A 21,309-nucleotide genomic window follows, 5' to 3' on the forward strand; every position below is an offset into this window, starting at 1 on the left:
AGTAGTTTTGTCATTTTGACATTGCCTTAAAAAAGCTCTAAGGGGGTGGATAAAATTTTGGGCACAACTTCTCAATATCCCATTAGAAAAGCTGCTGCTGACTGGAACCCCATGCTGAACAGGTGTTTAAGACGTTGGAGGAAAAGGGGAAGACAATGTGAAACAATTGTTTCATTCACCTGCCTAATGCAGTAGAAACTACCCTACTAAGCATTGACCCATTGACTGGAAGCAAGAGAAAGGAAAACTGCCAAAAAGAAAGAATGGTCAGTTATAAAATAAATATCAGGCTTACCAAATCAGGATACTTAGGGGCCCTCAGGAGTGGGACACCACAAGGGAGTAGGCATGACAACAGAATTCTTCACTTTCCCCATATTCTCATATCCTACTCAGAACTTCTTACTCCCCAAACAAACCTCTTCCTATGATCCACACCCAAAACATATGGGGTAATCTAACATTATTTATAAAAGAGTAGGGAAAAAATCACTCAAGAGAGCTAGGTTCATAGAACATAAGCATGTGAGTACAGACACCAATTCATAAAAAGACCAAGGTAGTAAGGTATTCCCAAAGTACCCAGAGAGCAAAGATATCTAATCCACCCTATACTATTGGTCTTTCTGATGCAGGAAGCTATAGAAAGGTATCAGATCAGGGAGAAGATACAGGGTTTTTAGTCTCTAGTCCCAAGAAAAGACAACTAATCTTAGACTCACCAATGGTAAACACATTTCTACAAGTGCCAGAGGTCAAAATGATAACCTTGCAGGCCATACCATATTTCCTCTTCCCTCTTCCCTCAAACATTCATGATTACCCAAACCTGAAAAATGCCTGTTTCTGCAGACCTAAGGCAAAAACAGACAGGCAGTACCTGATATTTAAACTAGAGGGTGGGCACCACCAGTTTAAGTCCTTTCCTTTTAGTTTTCCTTCTGTACCATAGGAGGTTTGCAAAGAACCAAGAGTATCCACATTTACCCAACACAGATAGCTACCTAATTCAGACCCTATCCCTGAAGAAGAAGTAGTCACACAACAATCTACCCCAGTCTGCTTCCAGCACACAGCTTGGCAGTTTTCTGTGTTCTACTTCCAAAATATAGGACCATTTATGAATTTGCTCAAATCACAGCTATTGCCATCCCATCATGTTTAGTTTGGTGGACCCTTTCTGGATATTGCTAACTAGAGAACATTCCTTCCCTCATACAAAGTATTATTCCTGACCTCATATTCCATGTCCAGAATACAAACATCAGGTTACTGCCAGTATATTCATCAGGACAATGGTATACATGTTATCTTCAATCCTGAAGGCCATCCTGACAAGAATCATTGTGAGAAAACTGCAGTGGTGCCTGAGAAAGAGATGGGGCAAATATGCTCATTTCCTGCAGAGTTCAGTCCATGTTGTCTTGTATTAAGAAAGAGCTCTCATGGTGGATGCAACAAGTAAAGGCCATTCAGGAATCCCATGCATTCTAGGTTCAGGCTCACAGACAATCACTCTTAGGCTCCTCAGGCATATCCTAGGGGGCACATTTAGGGTAAACTGAAGATTCAAGGGATCAAGTATGAAAGTCAGAGAATGAAATATATCTGCTTTAAAGAGAAAATGCCTGCAATTATATCCAGAAGAGCATTCAGGCAGACCTAGAAGGTGAGCCTGGCTACATGGCACAGAAGAATGAAACCCTGAATGAGATCTGGGAGCTAGGATATCAGTTTGTGTCCCTGGCATTGTAGAATGCAGGCAGGGAGGAGAAGAAATGAAGTGGCATGGTCCACTCACCTCCCTTTGGTTAGGGGCTTGCATTCAGTTGGATGCATGCTGGGCAGGTGTGATTTCCTTAGTGAAGAACCTGAAACCACCTCCCATGCTTTGAGATTAGTGATAGGGCTGCTAGAAGGAAATGCCCCTCCCCCCAGGAAAGTGAGGGAACTGCCTTCATAGACAAACCATTGCACAGTCACTTCTGTATGCTAGCTGAGTCCTCACAGAGGTTAAGGTGTAAGGAAATACACAAACTATCTCTGATGGATGGAAGAATAATGAATCCTCCCAATCAACCCTCAACTTGGTGGTGGAGAATGAATGGACAAACTGAACATGAGGGAGCTAAGGATCAGCAAAGCTGAAAGGTAAATCTGCATTTAAAAAACAGACCAGGTAGCCAGAGACTTTGCATGTCCCAAAGGACAATACAGCAGTGATGTGATACTTCAACAAAAAGGGAACAACCCACTGATAGCTAATGTCAGGCAAGTCATGGATGCAAAGTACTTAGTCTAAGAATTAGACATGACCCTCTGGGCATCATCCAGTCTAGGAGCCAGGCATGACCCTTGAGCATTATACATCCCTTCTCAGCCAGACAGACCCTCAAAAATTGGTGTTGAATAGGGATCTATCAGTGGACTTGGCCCACAAGTTGGGTGTGCTGGAAGTAATCTATATATATTTTTTGCTTCTTCAGAAAGTAAACAGCTAAAAAGTTTGTATCAGGAGAACAATCACAGGGGTGAGATCAGCATGTCTTTTCAATAAGCTGGACATGTCTTTTTTTTCTATACCTTTCTTGAAATTTCTTATATCTACAGGGTAATACAGTAGATAAAGGAGAACAGACCAAACATCCTATACATAGTCCCTGCTCATTTTGCCAGGGAGCATTGCATCTCCCTCCTGCTGAGTATGTCAATGGCAAAATCTCTTCTGCTACCTCAGCATGTAGACCTCTTGACCCAAAATAAAGGATCACATGAAGTCCCTAATGCTTACAGCTCAGATGCTCTAGTTCTTATCACCCTTAGGCAGATATTAAGGACCTACTTTCTATTTTAAAGGAGATTAGAAAACCAAACACAGGGAAGTCTTACCAAGTAAAATGAAGAACAGTCTTCCTTTCATGCCAGAGTGTGGGTATGGATCGTAACTGTCATGGTCCACAAATAGTTATCAGACCTCTACAGTCAGGATTGTCTTATACTTCAGTGAAGGGACATGTGCTGCAATCTCTGACTGCTTACCTTGGGTTCCTCCTTTATTCCTTGGTAGCAGTAAGGAGTTCCTCAAGGGAATCTTACATTAAAAACCCTCCAAGGAGATAATTTTACCACAATGAGACCTCACCTATGAGCCAGAGAAGTTAACTTTTCCATACTTTCAGATAGCAGCAACTGTAACTTTCAAGTAACTGATCCAGGAGACCGACTCCTTTTTGTGACCACCATATCTATCAGAATGATATCATAGGTTCATAGGTTCATAGGTGTGTACCAGATTAATGACCTAGGAGCCTTTACAAGCCTAGCCCATAGGATTACCCTGGCATTGTGCCACCCAACATTAGTTCCCAGTGCCTCTGTCGAGTAGAGACACTGGAGTTATCCCTGGGGTGAATTTTCTATTTCCCATCCACTCATCCAGATTTCTCTTGAAGAGGGCCAGGGAGGTGGTCTGCTTGACATGTACCAGAAGTCTGTTCCAGAGCATAGGCAGTCTCAGTTATGAACCTGTCCCTCCAGCATGTTTTGTTGATTGTGGGAATAAGGTTGATGTCTCTGAAGCATGTGGTGTGGAGGGATTGGGATTTCTTTAGATGTAGCATTTCTAACAGAGCTGGGTCAGACATTGCATTGTAAGTCAAGCAAAGATCACCTCTAAGTAAGCGATATGAGACAGAAAATAGTTGGAGTTTATTGAGTCTGTCCATATAGGACAAGTGTTTAAAGCCTAGGATCCTCTTTGAGAGGTATTTTCGTGGCCTCTCCAGTTGTTGCAGGTGTCTAGTGAGGTACATGCCAAATGAGGCATTGTACTTGATAAGTGGCCTAATGAGGAAAGAGAAAAGGGAGACAATGATCTCTTTCTTCCTGGATGCAAATACCTTAGTAGTCAGATGTGCCACATAGAAGGACTTTCTGACCACAGTGGCAATGTGGTGGTCAAAAGAGAGGTTGCTGCCAACCTGTGTTCCCAGATCTCTTCTAACGCCTTCTGTGTTCAGTGGACTACCATCGATATGGAAATTCAAGGAAAATGGGAAAGTGCATTTGTTTGTAGCTGTTATGGTGGTAATTTGGTCTTTGGAACACTGCCTAAAAAAGGAACTACAGGGTTGGCAAGAGGCTTGGCCAGTATCTGGAAGCCCAGGGGTGACAGATGCATGCCATATCTGGCAAAACATCGAGGTCTGTCAATCATGTCAATTCAGGCAGACAGATACTAGAATGACACCAGAAACCAAGCCAATTGTTGAAATCAATCATTTTCTGCTTGTCTGTCAATCATGTCAATTCAGGCAGACAGATACTAGAATGACACCAGAAACCTAGCCAATTGTTGAAATCAATAATTTTCTGCTTGTACTGTGGTATCATCTGTGTGAGGGTAGGATGCAGCTCAGGGCTAGATCATACCAGCCTGGGCTACATAATCCAAGAGCTCCTCCATGTCTCTTTTCATGTAGTCCAGGGAGGTACGTCTCAGGTCATTCACACATGGACAATGACAGAGTCATATTTGTACCTGTTGTTGAGGAACCTGTGTGCATGCATTATTTGGCAGATCCTGGCACCTGACAGGCAACTGACAGTTACTTTCTCCTTATTCAACCTAGTGAGTGGGACATTAGTGTGCCTTACTATTGAGTCACCTATGACTAGTATGTTGGGCATGCTGTTTTGCCTTAGGGGCTTTGGTTGAGTGGCACACTGTTTAGGAGAGTTATGTGTCTTCTAATTAGTGTTGTGTTGTGTTGTGGTGGTTGAGTGTGTTTCTGCCTTGGAGGTCTCTGCTGTTTGGGTAGATTTTTATTGAGAGCTTCCATGAAGTTGGGTGTGTGGTTTGTGTTTTTATGTGAAGTCTGTACTGGTGTGTGTTCTGGAGGGCTATGTGTTCCATGTGGTGTGGTGCAAGTGTTGACCTTCTCCTCTTGACCAGCTATTCTGGTCTTGGTTGGAGAGTGAGTGACTTCCAGTTTGGAGATATAAGTGCATCTCTCACAAGTCTGTGTGTTGGGAGGTAAGGAGATAAGGTTGTCAATGTACATGAGGCAGTTGCTACATTGCCTCAGAATGCTCAAGTTCACCAGGTTAATAGGAGTAAGTACAGGGTACTGACCTTTAGACATGCTTGGAAGGGTGGGCATTAATAATAAGTACTGGAGCTGTTTCCTTGTAGAACATTTATTGCTGGTAGCACTTGTGTGTGCTACAATAATTGTTACAAGAAGTCTGGTAAAGTGCTAAACTAATAAGCTAGTAAAAGTGTAGAAGAGGAGAGAACTAGCAGATCTAAGGGAAAAACTGAAGAGCAGTCTTTGGCACCATTCAGAAGGTTACAAACAGTCCTGGATACAGCAGATCTGTACCTGGACTAGACTCGTTACACAAAAGGTGGGAAACAAGCACAGATGTGGGCTTTTAAACCAGAAAGTTGAAATAGATGGAAAAACTGCCCAAATGGTCAATAAACTACAATTTCTGGGCCAGAAACCACTCCTCTTGTGGTAGATAGGCTACCTAGTGCTTACCACTTCCACTGATAAGCTAGAAGGCTTCCCTCCAACACAGAAAGGGTTGGGGGTCTCAGATGCTTACAAACAGTCCTGGATATAGCAAATCTGTATATGGACTAGACTAGCTACAGGAAAGGTGGGAAACAAGAGCAAATGTGGGCTTTTAAACCAGAAAGTTGAAAGAGATGGAAAAACTGCCCAAATGGCCAATAAACTACAATTTCTGGGGCAGAAACCACTCCTCTTGTGGTAGATAGGCTACCTAGTGCTTACCACTCTTAATGATAAGCTAGAAAGCTTCCCTCCAACACAGAATGTCTTGGGGGTCTCAGAAGCTTACCAACAGTCCTGGATACAGCAAATATGTATCTGGACTAGACTAGTTACAGGAAAGGCAGGAAACAAACTTAGAATTTTTTTTTTTCAGAAAGCAGATACAACCGCACTAAAAACAATTGAAAGTGCAGTGCAAGCTAACACACTTGAATGTATAGCAGTATTAAAGCAAATGCAGTTTAAATAAATGCAATTTCTGAACTGAATTTAATTGTTGTTTTATTCAACTCTGAACAGTTAAAAAGTGCAAAAAAATATATACTTATCAGCTGAGAATCACACTTAGTCAGAACACAAGGAGATTTTTTTTCAGTAAAGTGCAAAGGAGAAAGGAGGAGCAGAAGATAATTCAAGGTTAAGAACCTAAGTGGGTTGGCCTTCTCAAATGTTCTCTCTGTATTAGGCAGAAAGAACATTAGACTGGGAGGAGTGTCCCAGATCAAATTTACAGTAGGAGCGGGCAACTGCAAAGCCACCAACAATAATAACACCACAGGAACAGGGTGGGTGGGATGGAAAAAACAGTTTCAGAACAGATCAGAGAACAGAAAAAAAAAAATATATATATATATATATAATTATATGCCAGCAAATATATATAATTCAATCAAGCAAAAAGTGCCAAAAATATACTTATCACTTTGTTTGAGAAGCACTCCAGTCAGAACACAAGCAAATTCTAAATGGTATGCATGAATTTACTAACAGGGAACTATTTTCAAATTAGCAAGCTTTGAAACAATTAAACAACACAAAAGCTATTAGACCAAGATTTACCAAAATTAAGAACACCACAGGAATAGCGGGGTAAGGACTTTCAGAACAGATTAGAGAACAGAAAAAAATATATATATAATTATATGCCAGCAAATATATATAATTCAGTCAAGTAACAAGTGCCAAAAAATATACTTATCAGTTTGTTTGAGAGCACTCAAGTAGATTTTGCTATCAGAGCTGTTTGCTCTCCTGTGCAAACAACCCTTTCGCATCTTCCACAGGAGCAGGATAATCCTCTGTAGTTTTGCACAGTCCCTTCTCTGTGCCTAGCTGAGTGCTCAGAGGTTAGGTTGTTTCCTGATCAAAACAGTGACAGAAATCTCTCTCTGAATCAGACCATCAACCTTGGTACTGTTTTCTGTACTTCTCCAAAGATTAACAGGTAAAGAATCTTACACGTCCTGGACCTAAACAGACAACCAAGATTTTACCATGAAAGTGTTAAAGCAGGATGGGAAATCAGACCAGTTACTCATAACCTTTACAAAGGACAGGGAGGGCATCCCAATCTCTAAACAGTCCATCCATAAATGGTTCACTAACTATGTCTCACACTGTTACTCATTTCATACTAAGATTGTGCCAAAGTATGTCAGATCCCATTCTGCAAGAGCATCTGCTGCCAATACTGCTTTTATTAGAAGGGTCAGCAACCAGGTAGTCTTGGAAGCAGCTACCTGATCCTCTTTCCATGCCTTTTCCTGCCATTGCATTTACCAAGGCAGGATATGCTATGACCATGCTATACAGATGACTGCAATTATCACCTTCTCAGGGTCTGTCACCCACTGGTACATAAACTCTGTGGAATATTCCATAATATTACCTTTATTGCAGTAGTGGACAATATGCTGAACATAGTACAGCTGTATTAGGAGTTTACCATAAGTGCAGATGCTCAAGTATGCTCACTGTTGCAGTAATACCTTTCTATACTCCACACCCCTCTTCCATTCATGTGGTAATCCTGAGATTGGGGTTATCATCCAGTCATCTATCTTCTTATCTTCCATTCTACAATACAACCTCCCCCTCAGGTGTACATAGTATCCAGAAAGGATGAGGGTCTGTCTGGTTGAGCTGCCATGAGGCTGTGATCTCAGCCTACACCCTGTAGCTGACAGGTGAAAGGAAGAACTAAAGATATTGCAGACAGACATCATTGTTATACTACAGATGTGCTGATGCTTAGATTGAAAGGTCTTTGCCTAACTAGCAGATACAAAATCCTGGTGTATATTAGAAAATGATTAGTGCTGGAGGACAAAGCACCTAAGAAAATATTATTTTGCTAGCCATTTAATTGTTTGCAATGTTTCTGACAATCATATCTCTGTTTATCTTATATAAACATCATTACTTACATCAAAGTTAATTCTCCTAAAATTCAAGCATTGTTCTAGAAAACGTAGACTGAGGATTTATGGATATAGCCTAAGGCAGACAGCTTAGCAGTCTGAGGCTGTTATGTGAACCTGTATTAGGTTGGGGGTTGGTATAATGGTTAAGGTGTTTGACTCACAGACACAGGGTACAGTGTTTGATCCCCACCTTTAGGAGGGAAATTTGGTTAGGCTTAGAATGGTGCAGTTAGCTTAGCCATTAGCTATGAACCTGTAAGTCAAATTTAACTTTGCATTTAGTATTGCTGGTGCAAGGCAATGTACAGAGTTATCACAGAGAGAGGAAAAAGAAAGAGAACAGTAAGTCGGTTGAAGGACCTTGTTATTTTAGTATGTAAAGCATCTTTTATAGGACAGAAAATTATGTAAATGAATGGGAACAACTTGGTGTTCACTGTATTGCTCACTGTTGCAGTAGCAATAATACCTGTGACTTCTGCTGCAAAGGCCTGACATCCAGTCTGACTTCTAGAGTTTTCCAATTCTTCCCCCTCTAGGTATGGTGGCTACCATCTTACCTGGATGTCAGTACATTACTTTTGTAAGAGGAACTTCTGCCTGTGCATCTTTAATTTTTACTTGCCACCATACATGAGAAGATTGATCTTTTATCCAACAATACAAGTTATTATAGCATTGCCAGTCTGTTATTATTTTTTGATGATTTACAAGCTGAAAAGATTTTGATAGTCAGGGAATATAGAAAGAACAATATAAAAAAAAATAGCCTGCACAGGTTGTTTGGAAGGAAAAAAATCTCACTATGACTCAGATGACTTGAGTTCAATTAGTGACTTGGGTGTTTGATGATGTAGACCAGGAAGATTGGTGAGCCAGCTCTGGAGGAGGTGGGCACACATGCTAAAATACAAAGTTGTGGTTGATCCGTGGGGGAGGGCAGGGACATGTGGGATCATGTTATTTGTGGAGGTAGGGCACTGCCTGAATTACAAATCCCTGTAATGATACTATAACACACAGGGGCCGGGATTAGGCCTTAGAAGAAAGAACTCTACACTGGCCCTGAGCATGGATTAAAGTTAGTCAGGGCGTAACTAAGAGGGGGTTGATGAACCTGGGGTACAAATCAATGTCCTGGGATGACAGTTAGCCATAGAGAGCCAAAAAGTAGCACAGAAAAAAAAAGAAAGAATTGTGTTATATATAGAAAACAGATACCCTACAAAGGCTTCCATAACTATTTTGCTTTTTTATTGGGGATAGAAAATATTACCTCTTCTCCTTATTGTACTAGGTTCAGCCAGAACACTCTCAAATAGACAGCTAGATCTCTTCAAGGCCATGCAAACCAGAAAAGACTGTGCACCTTGTCTGAGACTGTTACGGTTTTGACCAAGTCATTCAAGGATGTTCTGCAAAAAAAACTTAAGGAGAAGTCCTACTGAAAGAGAGAATTCTGGGAGGCTGATGACATATTTCTGGAATATGAAAGCCATGACCCTCAGTAGACTGTTGCACACTTGAACAACAGTACATCCTATTGAGCCAAAACCCTTCAACTATTGCTTAGACAACATACATCTCTATTGGCCTCTGGTTCTGATATCTTATTTGTGATGTGTGTGTGTGTGTGTGTGTGTGTGTGTGTGTGTGTGTGTGTGTGTGTGTGTGTGTGTGTGTGTGTGTGTGTGTGTGTGGGTATACAGGTATATATGTATTGATTATATCAATTTAATAGGGACTTTGTCATATAAACCTTTGCTAATATTGGCCCTCATCCTAATAATCCATCTGGTCTCAGAAATTTCAGTCAGATTTCTCAAAGCCAGAGACGTTCACAGACGGGTCTATACAGTATCGTTATTTATATATTTATATATGCATTTATTGACTTGCTATATATTTTGTTTTCATTTATAGGTAGTTTAGTGCTTTTTTTTTATTTAAGTCTTGTCTTATTACTTTTTTATATGTAAATTTAATTATGCATTCAAATTTAATTATGTAATCATTTTGGTTTCACTGACCTGCTTTGTTACTTAATCATAGGCCGATAAAATTAAGATGCTTTTCTCATTTATAGATATATGTTTTAATGATGCTGCTTTTAAAATGAATTTAAGTTTGTCACAGTTTTATATGAAAATGTAAGTATGCAAATATTTTAAGGATTTATTGGCTCACCTTGTTAGTTAGAAGGCGGTAAAGTGTAGCTCTTTTTTTAAACAATGTTTCATATTGCTATTACTTTCTATGTAAACGTACTTATGTAACAGTTTTGGGTTCTATTTGCTTGGTCGGTTATTTAGTTTCAGGGGATAAAATGAATTGATTGGTTGAGAAATATTTTAATTTATATATGAGGAGCTCTTTGTGTTTTAATGGGTATATATCACTTGATGAAGTAGTTGGTTTTAACTGTGAAAGCACTTACAACATTAAAGCTTTGGAATAATTGTTAACTCCTACCTTGTATTGGTTCTCTCTTTTTTGTGGACTTGAAACATTTATCTCAGAGTGAACCATTCATTCTTTACACTGTTTTGTGGTGTTATATTTATTTTATTTATTTATACTTTGTTGACCGAGTAAGACCCGCCTGGCCAATGGCATCTTTTCATAGGCTCATAGGAAGTTACTAGTCTAATGGCCCTAGGGCTCTTACAGGCCTATTCAAGTTCTTACCCTTATTTTCACAGTCAGCACCTATAGCCACTCTCCAAGAGGGACACAGGTGGAACCCCCAGGGTGAATTTTCAGCCATCCATCCAATCGTCCAGCTTGCATTTGAAGAGGGCTAATGTGGTGATTTGTTTGACATGAAGTGGGAGTCTGTTCCAAAGGTTTGGTAACTTGTGGGAGACAAATATGTCCCACCAGTAGGTTGTATTAATGTCACATACCAGGTTAAAGTCTTTAGAGTGAGTAACCCATATACCATTTCGGATATGAAGCATTTCCAGTAATGCAGGGTCAGAGATTGCCTTATATGCAAGGCAAAGATCACCTCTGAGTAGTCTGTATGAAACAGAATAAAGTGACAGTGATTTCAGATGATCTGCATAGGACAGATGAATTTTCCTTATGAGGAACCTTTGTGATTTCTCCAGTTGCTGCAGGTACTTAGAAAGGTACATGCCAAAAGGGACATTGTACTCAGTTCTTGGCATAATGAGGGAAGACTACAGGGAGGTTATAATTTCTTTTATTTTTGGAGACAATGCCCTTACTTATGAGATGAGCAACATAGAATGCCCTTCTCACCACTGTGGAGACATGGTGGTTAAAGGCATGGTTGCTGTCAACCTGTGTGCCTGAGTACATACCTAAGGTGTTGCTATTGATGCAGTAGTTATCAGTAACATTGTTTTTGCCAAAAGGAATGATAATGTATTTTTTTGCATTAAGTTTAAGGCCACAACCTTGACACCAATCATTTGTTTGTGTAAGATCCTCTTGTAGGATGTTGACATCATTTGGAGATTCTATGACTGCTCCCAGTTTGCAGTCATCAGCAAACTTTAGTTTTTGCTTGTACTTTGGAGAAATAGATTCCAAACAGTAGAGGTCCCAGGACTGATCCCTGTGGAACATCACTATTTACAGGTTTGCTGTTGGAGTTGGATTCCCTTATTCTGACTATATGAGTTCTATCAGTGAGCCAGTTAGTGACCCATCTAACAATATAAGGGTCGATGCCCAGTTGTGTGAGTTTGTCAATGATGCCTGAGTAGGGGATAGTGTCAAATGCCTTGGCTAAGTCCAAGTAGGCTGTATGCACAGATTTCCCCTTGTCCAGGGCCTTGATGACTGTCTCGAAGAAGTCCACCAGATTTAACAGGCATGATCTCCCTTTGACAAAGCAAACTGAGTAGGGTCAAGTGTTTGCAGATTACCTATATCTTTGTTGAGATGATCCATGATGATTCACTCCATGGCCTTGCAGATAAGGCTAGTCAGGATAATAGGTTTATAGTTCCCAGGATCAGTGGAAGCACTGCCTTTGTGCATGGGAATAACGGTGGCTGTTTTCCATTCAGCTGCTACAAAGCTGGTGTTGATACTATGATTGAAAAGAGTATGCAATGGCGAAACATGTTTTCTTGTGGTTTCTTTTGGCGTAGTCAAGCTTCCTATTAAAAAATAAAGTGGTTTTATGGAATAGAAACTGTTGTCATTTTTGGAGCCTTTTTTATTTTGTTTCCTAATTTTGACACATAGTTTGCTTTGGAGGACTTTACAAGAAGTCTTATTTGCTTGTTTAAGCTGAGGAGGGAGTGTCTTCAGTTTAGGAGAGCTCGTCCCATCTTACACTTAGACAGCAATTTTTTCATCTTACTATAAAGCCTGTTAAAGGCAGTTATCCCCAGGCAAGTTTGCTCTTCCTTGAGGAACTTGTTTTGGTCCTATCAGGTACAGTTAAGTCAATGTAGTTATACGGGTGTTTGTATAAAGCACTGGAGTACAGTTCGGCATCTTTGTCAGTTTCATCTGAGGGATGAGATGCAGTGAAGCTCTTTATACTATCCTGTAAGAGGTTATAAACTGCTTGGAGAAGTTTTGTGGTTTAGTTGCTGCTGAGGGAAGGGGTTAGGTGTGATAGTTACTTCGAATTAGACCAATTTGTGGTCAGATCTCACCAAGGAGGACATCACAGTGGGGGTGCTACAGTGGTCACCCATATTGGTGAGCACTAGATCTAGGATGTTGGCACCCTTTGTGGGGGTGTCAACTAGTAGGTTCAGGGCATTCGAGCTAATGAAGTCAAAGAACCTTTGGGCAAATGAGTTTGAACACAAGTAATTTACCCAATCAATGGATGGGTAGTTAAAGTTGCACAAAATCATGATGTTTGAATGTATCTTGATAGACTCAAGTAGATCCAAATAGGCAGAGTGGGTGTCCCGATTCACAGAGGGGGTTCTATAGCTGGCAATGACTTGAACAGATGTCTTACTAACAGTTAATTGCACCTGAAGTGTCTCCAGGGAGTCATACTGTTTAACCAATCTGGAGGTGTATTTTTCTTTAATGAATATTGATATACTGTCTCCTTTACTTTTCACTCCTTCAGTTTGAGGTCAGAACGTGTGGAAAGAGGTGTAGCCCAGTATGGCTGTGCTACTCTCTACAGCCTTGATCCAAGTCTCTGTGACTGCACAAATGTCTGCATCTTCCTAGTTGAGGACAGCTTCCAGTGACTGCAGTTTCCTGTTGAGACTCCTAGCATTTAGCAGCATAACCTTGAGGTTGTTTTAAGATGGAGTTTTTACATTGGGAATTTTGCTCTTAAGGACATAAACAAACAAACATCACAAACTAATAAATCCACACAAGTCCAAAGCAGAAATGCAACTCACCAGAATACTTAGGATAAAAACAAACTTCAAATGTATTGGTTGGTTAAGTGCTTTTGTTCCCGATAACTTCATGGACTGTTATCAGAACAAACACTGTTCACTAACACACAATTTAAAAACTTTTGAAAAATGTTACATGATTACAAATTAACCAATGCAATTCCATAAACAGTTCCCTACTAGAATCACTACATCCATTAAAACATGACACTTATTACTTGAAATCTTTTCCACAAATAATCAAAAAACAATAATAACAATTATTTAACCCACTGACTATTTGAGTTTTAAAATTGAGCAAATAGCCACACTATCATTAATTTCTAGGGGATCTGTGGCATCGAGTTTCAATTGCCACTCAAGTTCTCTTTTAAATAAATGTTCACTCACAATTACCCCTCTAGGATCCTTCTGCACTTGATCTATAACCGTAAACAGAAAGGAATGAGTTTCATATTCCAATACATACCTGTATAGAGCATTTGTCATTTTAGCTTTTTTTACATCTGCCATATGTTCATACATACATTCTTTTAATCTCCTAGTGTTCATCCCTCCATAGAATGCCTCACAATTTTTACAGTTTGCAAGATAAATCACATTTTTAGAATTACAATTAAAGTAACCTTTCAATAGATAAATCCATCCCCTTACAACAAACTTATCTTTTGTTTTAACACATGGACATTGAGTGCAACACCCACACTTATACATACCAGTCTTACTTTTGTTATTATTTTTTCTATCATCATTATCACTTGTTAATTTACTCTCCAAATAATCTCTAAATGTTTTATCTTTTTTATACACTACTTTTAATTCACACCCAATCTTACTTCTAATAAGCTTGTCACCCATTAAAACCCCCCAATATTTTCAGGCTCTCCACTATCTCCCTACTATCCAAAGCCTACGTCAACACACATAAATGTTTACCTACAAAATTATCCATTTTACAGGGTCTGATTTTTTTCTGCTAATAAATTAAACGCCTCTTTTTGGGGGGGCAATAATGGGTTGAAAAATACCTGCTATTCTTTCATTAATAACTTCATTTTTGATTTCAGGATAACCTCTATTAGAAAACAAGTCTACCACAAATTCACATTCCCTCTTAAAAAGTTTCTCATCCGACATCATTCTTGCAACAAGAATGAGTTGTCCTTTAACTACCGCCTTCTTTTGGTGTACTGGATGCCAACTATCAATGTGCAGATATGTATTTCAGAATATAACTTTTCTATGAATATTTGAATAATATCTTGTTTGGCAACATTTTTTTGTCAATTCAACAGCCAGATAAACTATTCTCTCTTTATTAAATATGCATGTAAAATGTAAAAAATCAACTCTACCATTAATATACACAAAAATCCCTTCAATTTCTCTACTGAGTCCACCCATAAACTAAATATATCATCCAAAAAAGTGTGAATTTGATATTAGATGCATTTTAAGTAATTAATTATTAAGTAATAATTATAACTTAAGTAAAGAGGATTTTTTTTTCTGTTAAAATAAATATCTAATGATCCATCTATCAGGGTGATAGATTGGTTCTTATGGATAGAGTTGATTATATCAATAAGATAAATGCTTTGTTGTTGGAAGATGCTTACATGGAGGTGTCTAGAAATTAAATTAATGTTGCTATGGAAAGAATTGATACTTTGATGTGTGACATGCTTTGTCAGGGTCACCTTGCAAAAGATGAATTTCATTATATGTTCAATGCATGCCCAGTCATTGCCAGCATCTTTGGCATTTCAAAATTGCATAAGAATTTGAGTGACCCACCATTTAGGCCAATAGTTAATGGCTCTAGATCTAATGCATTTTTTTGTTGCCAAATATTTGGACTATTTATTAAAATACAGTGTAAACCTGTTGCCAGTTTTATGCAAAGAATCCTGGCATTTTTTAAGTCAGATTAATGAACTAAAAGTTTGTGAGAATATAATATTTGTAAATGTTGATATTAGAGATTTATATTGTTATTCCACATCAGCTAAGAATGGATTGGTTTGAGCAATTGTTGTTTGAACAAGGTTTGGTGGAATTGGATAAGATAAAAACAGCAGTAGTGTTAATGGAAATTGTGCTTTTAAATAATTTCATTTACTTTGAAGGACAATTAAGAAGGTAAAAGGGATAGCAATGGGGGTGGTGTGTGCTCCCAGTTTTGCAAATATTGTAATGTCCTTCTGGGAGAAAAAATGTATTTAGTAGCATCTACAAAAATTCCTGGGGGGGGCTATACAAGAGTTTTGGTTTATATATTTATTTTATGGGAAGACTCAGTAGATAAACAGAAGGAATTATTTGTGTATACTAATGGTACAGTTGAATTTTTACATTTTACATATACTTTTAATACAGAGAGAAAAGTTTATTTGGATTTTGAATTGACAAAACATTTTGTCAAATAGAAATATTGTTCAAATATTCATATAAAAATTACAGTCTCTAAATTCATATCTGCACTTTGATAGTTGGCATCCATTACACCAAAAGAAGGCAGCAGTTAAGGGACAACTCATTTGTGTGACAACAATGGTGTTGCATGAGGAACTTTTTACAGTGAATGTGAATTTATGTTAGACGTGTTATCTAATAGGGGTTATCCTGAGAGATTCTTAAGTGAAATCAAAACTTAAGTTATTAGTAAAAGAATGGCAGGTATTTTAGAAACCCATTATTGTCCCGAAAAAAAAGAGTTGAATTTATCAGTGAAAAAAATCAGCCCATGTAAAAGGGAAAATTTTGTAGGTAAACATTTATGTGTGTTGACGTACACTTTGGATAGTAGGGCGATAATGGAGAGCCTTAAAAAATATTGGGAGGTTTTAATGGGTGACAATCTTATTCGAAGTAAGACTGGGGGTGAATTAAAAGTAGTGTATAAAAAAGATAAAGCCTTCAGAGATTATTTGGAGAGTAAAGTAACACATGATATTAGTGGTGGTGGAAAAAATAATAATAAAAGTAAGATTGGTATGCAAAAGTGTGGGTGTTGCACCTAATGTCCATGTGTTAAAAAGGCAGATAAATTTGTAGTAAAGGGACAGATGTATCAAATGAAGGGTTATTTTAATTGTAATTCTAAAAATGTGATTTATCTTGCAAGCTGTAAAAAGTGTGAGGCATTCTATGGAGGGATGACCACTAGAAGACTTAAAGACCATATGTATGAACATATGGCAGACATAAAACAAAAAAAACTAAAATGACAAATGCTGTATACAGGAATGTATTGGAATATGAAATTTATTCTTTTCAGTTTATGGTTATAGATAAAGTGCAGAACAACCCTATAGGGGTAATTGTGAGAGAACATTTATTTAAAAGAGAACTTGGATGGCAATTGAAACTCGATGCCATGAATTTCCCAGGAATTAATGACAGTGTGGCTATAAGCTCAGTTTTAAAATTCAAATATTTAGTGGGATAAATAATTGTTTTTATAGTTTTTTCATTATTTTTGAAAAGATTTCAAGTAATAAGTGTCCTGTTTTAATGGATGTATTGATTCCAATATGGAACTATTTATTGAACTGTATTGGTTAATTTGTAATCATGTAACATTTTTCAAAGGTTTTTAAATGGTGTGTTTGTGAATAGTGTTTGTTCTGATGAAGTTCCATGAAGTTATCATGAATGAAAGCTCTTAACCAACAAATAAATTTGAAGCTTGTTTTTATCCATAAGTATTCTGTTGAGCTACATTTCTGCCCTGGAATTTTGTTCTTGAGACACTGCCTAAAAAGGCACTATGAGGGTGGCAGAGCCTTAGACAGTAGCCGACATCCCAGGTGTGACAGATGAAGACCATCTCTGGCAAAGCATTGAGGTCTGCCGATCATGTCATCCCAGCCAGACAGATAGTGGAATGACACCAGAAGCTAAGCCAATTATTGAAGTCAATCATTTTCTGTTTGTATTGAGACATCATCCTAGGTGAAGGCAAAATGCTGCTTAAGGTTAGGGACATACATGCCTGAAACACATGATCCAAGAGCTCAGTCATGTCTCTTTTCATATAGTCCAGAGAGATACAGCTCAAAATGTTCACACCAACATGGACTATAATGGAATCATATCAGTACCTGTTGTTGAGAGACTTGAGTGCATGTATGATATGGTGTATCCTGTCACCTGACAGACAGCTGATCATGACCTTTCCTTATCCAGCCTGGTGAGAGGGACATCAGGGTGTATCACGATGGAATCACCTATGGCTAAATATTTGATTTTGTGTTTTGCCTTAAGGGTTTGACCAGTGAGACACTGGTACATGTATTGTGTTTTGCAGAGGAAGTATTATGTGCAGAGTGCTTGTGTTTATGTTTGGGAGGTCTCTGGTGTTTAGGTATGTTTCTGGTGAGGATGTCCACATATATAGGTATGTGTGATGTGGGTTTGGGTGGAGTAGGAGGTGAGCTGTGCATTTTCAGGGCAACAAGAGGTGATATTCATATTGACCAAGGGAAATTTAGACAGGACAGCATGGAATTTTCCGAACTCTTTTCGATAAGTGCTGTGGGATCTTTTACTTAGACCTGAGCTACCTCTAACTTAGGAAAATAGGGCCTCAGTTTAACAATTCATCCAAAGAGTGGCCCACACAGTGAAGGTTTTCTTCAGCTGTGAAGCAGTGCTGTTGTACATGGGTCGTAATAGAGTGCCTCTGATAGAGAATGTGTGTGTGTGTGTGTGTGTGCGTGTGTGTGCGTGTGTGCGTGTGTGTGTGTGTGTGTGTGTGTGTGTGTGTGTGTGTGTGTGTGTGTGTGTGTGTGTGTGTGTGTGTGTGTGTGTGTGTGTGTGTGTGTGTGTGAGAGAGAGAGAAAGAGAAAATATGTGAGTGGATGTGAGTTTGAGTGTGCATAAGTGTAGATATAATGGTAATAATTGTGGCGGAAAAGCAAGAAGAATTTTTGTAAAGGGATATGCATTTTTAAAACAGAATGTAGATAGCGTTTGAGGAAATGAATGGAAATACATGCATTTTACTGTTTCTTTCCTATTTTTGCTTAGATTTGTAGACATAATATAAATGTAATTATGATTTTTCTTAAAATAAGCCATATTTTTGCAATTGAATTAATTAATTTTGCTTTTACAAAGATCACATGGAGTGCATTTATTAAATCATCTCAAGAAAAGGGTGTCTAAAGAATAAATGTGATAGTCAACCTTTTCCATGTATTTGTGAACACAAAAACTGCATATATATGCTTTAAATTGATAAATTTTACTTTCTGCAAAGAATCAAGAATACGCTAAGAAAATGGATTCTTATGAAAGCAGAATTGCAAACCTCACCTACAGACTTCAAGTGATGGAAAACACCAGTGTTAGCTATAATGAGCTATATTTTGATCCAATAAAAGTGGAAATCAAGGAAATGGAGGCTCTGGTTCGATAGTTAAAATACACTGTCACTGGTGGCAAAGGAATTGCTGACCTTTTATATTCTCAGGTAAGAGAAATTTAATTCTACATAGTTAGAGGGCAATATGTTATTTTCTGATGTATATACTTATGTGGAAGACTTACTATTTTAGGCATGTTTACTTTCTTTAACTATATTAAGTCATTAGCCTGACGAGTCTGATATGCAAAGCTATGTAATGCATAATCATGGACCTAATAAACAGGGATATAGGGAATATCCAAACTCTGGATCCCACACAGTTTGGTTTTGTGAAGGGTAGGTCATGCCTGCTAACTTGGTCAACAGAGCTGTGGATGAAGGCAAGGTGGGTTCATACAGCCTACCTTGATCTGGCCAAGGCCTTTGATATCATTCCCCACTCAGAAATCATAGAAAAACTCACTAAGCTAAACATCGACCCCTATATCCCTAGGTGGGTTGCAAACTGGCTCACAGGTAGAACCCACAGTAAGAAAGTAGCTGACTCCAAGTCAGACTGCCGACCAGTCACTAGTGGAGTCCCACAGGGTTTGGTCCTGGGTCCTCTTCGGTTTGGTATCTACTTCTCTGAAGTCCAGGCCAACACAAAGGGACTCTGGCTGACAAAGTTTGCAGATGATTGCAAGTTGGGACCCATTTTTAACTTCCAAAGTGATGTTGACGTCCTACAGAAAGGCCTCACTGAGACAAACGACTGGTGTCAGGACTGTGGCCTTAAGCTCAATGCCAAAAAATGTCATCATGCCCTTTGGGAAAAACCCGGTTACCATGAATTACGACACTGATGGTAGTCCACTGAACACAAAAGGTGTTAAGAGATCTTGGAACACAGGTTGACAGCAACTTCTTTTGACCACCACATTGTCACTGTGTTCAGAAAGTCCTTCTGTGAGGCACATCCTATTACTAAGGGTTTTGCATCCAGGAAGAAAGAGGTCATTGTCTCCCTCTACTCTTCCCTCATTAGGCCATTGTCTCCCTCTACTCTTCCCTCATTAGGCCAGTCATGCAGTACAATGCCCCATTTGGCATGTACTTCACTAAACACCTGCAACAACTGGAGAGGCCACAAAAGTACCTCACAAAGAGGATCCTAGGCCTTAAACATTTGTCCTATATGGACAGACTAAAAAAAAAACACTCAACTATTCTCTGTGTTATATCGCTTACTTAAAGCCGATCTCTGCTTGACTTACAAAGCCGTGTCTGACCCAGCTCTGTTAGAAATACTACATCTAAAGAAATCCCTCCGCACCACACGATGCAGAGACCTAAACCTCATTACCACAATCAACAGAATATGCTGGAGGGACATGTTCATAACCCAGAGACTGCCCATGCTATGGAATAGACTTCCCATACAAGTCAAGCAGAGCACCTCACTGGCCCTCTTCAAGAGAAATCTTGATGAGTGGATGGGAAATAGAAAATTCACCCCAGGATCACTCCAATTCCTTTATACAATGGAGGCACTGGAACTTGGGTCAGGTGGCACGATGCCAAGGTAATCCTATGGGCTAGGCTTGTAAAGACTCCAGGGCCATTAACCTAGTACACACCTATGAACCTATAAACCTATGAAGCCCTAAAGAAACTGAATGTCAGAAGCTAAAGATCTTGAATTGTTCCAAATCATTATCATCTTGGGTCAGTTTTCCAGTCCCTGATAGGGGTGTCTGATATGTCTACAGACTTCTTACTCATCCTTTGGACCAAGGTACACAGGTAGTTGCTAGTATTCCTTCTGGGCTGAGTTCCAAGATGACAGTATGTTAAATGCACTTTTCATTTATATCACAGAACCCCAACCCAATCTCCAGTGTCTGCTCAAAAGGAAGAACTCAGACATTTAGTGCTGGCAGCATGAGACCAACAGTGTTATGAACAGGAGGAGTATAAGTTAGTGGGCCATAGGAGTTCTAAAAACATTTTTTCAACAGCACATGAAATGGACTCTCCTAAGAAAGCTGGTCCAAGAGATATTTGTCCCTCACAGGAAGCAGGTTTCCCTATGATGTTTTTCCAAGGCGTGCAGTACTTAGCCTAGGAACTCTTCCAACAATGGCAAGCAGTGACTACCTTGTCCCCAGGACCAACTCCCCTTGAGCAGGTTGAAAGGAATAAGGATACCTCAAACAGGTCATGAAATAAAATTTATCTTCAGAGGAAAATTACGCCTATGATCTAGCCTTCTGGTTTCAAGTATGACTCAGAATAAGGGGATCCTATTTCATCAAATTCTACACAAGACAATAAGTTCATAGGTGAATACTTAACTAATGATCACTAGGGCCTTTAAAAATCTAGCCATGCAACCCAAATGTGACCCACAAATTTGATTTATATTTGATGTATGGGGTGATTTACTGACTGCATTTGTCCATCAGAGACATAGGAGCCAGGCAAGGGATGAATTTTTGATTACCCCTCCATTAATCCAAGTTACACTTTAAAAGAGATAGGGATAGGGTGTAACTCTGCTTCACAGAGAATGGGCCTTTTGG

General features: G+C 39.0%; 1 pseudogene; it reads left to right on the forward strand.

Moving 5' to 3' along the window:
- The window catches only part of LOC122802435, a 221,390-nt pseudogene that overhangs the window by 105,761 nt on the left and 94,320 nt on the right, over positions 1-21,309 (forward strand).

This window comes from Protopterus annectens, chromosome 5.part0 (assembly GCF_019279795.1).
Source record: "Protopterus annectens isolate FY-2018-M chromosome 5.part0, PAN1.0, whole genome shotgun sequence".
In the NCBI taxonomy this organism is placed as follows: Eukaryota; Metazoa; Chordata; order Ceratodontiformes; family Protopteridae; genus Protopterus; species Protopterus annectens.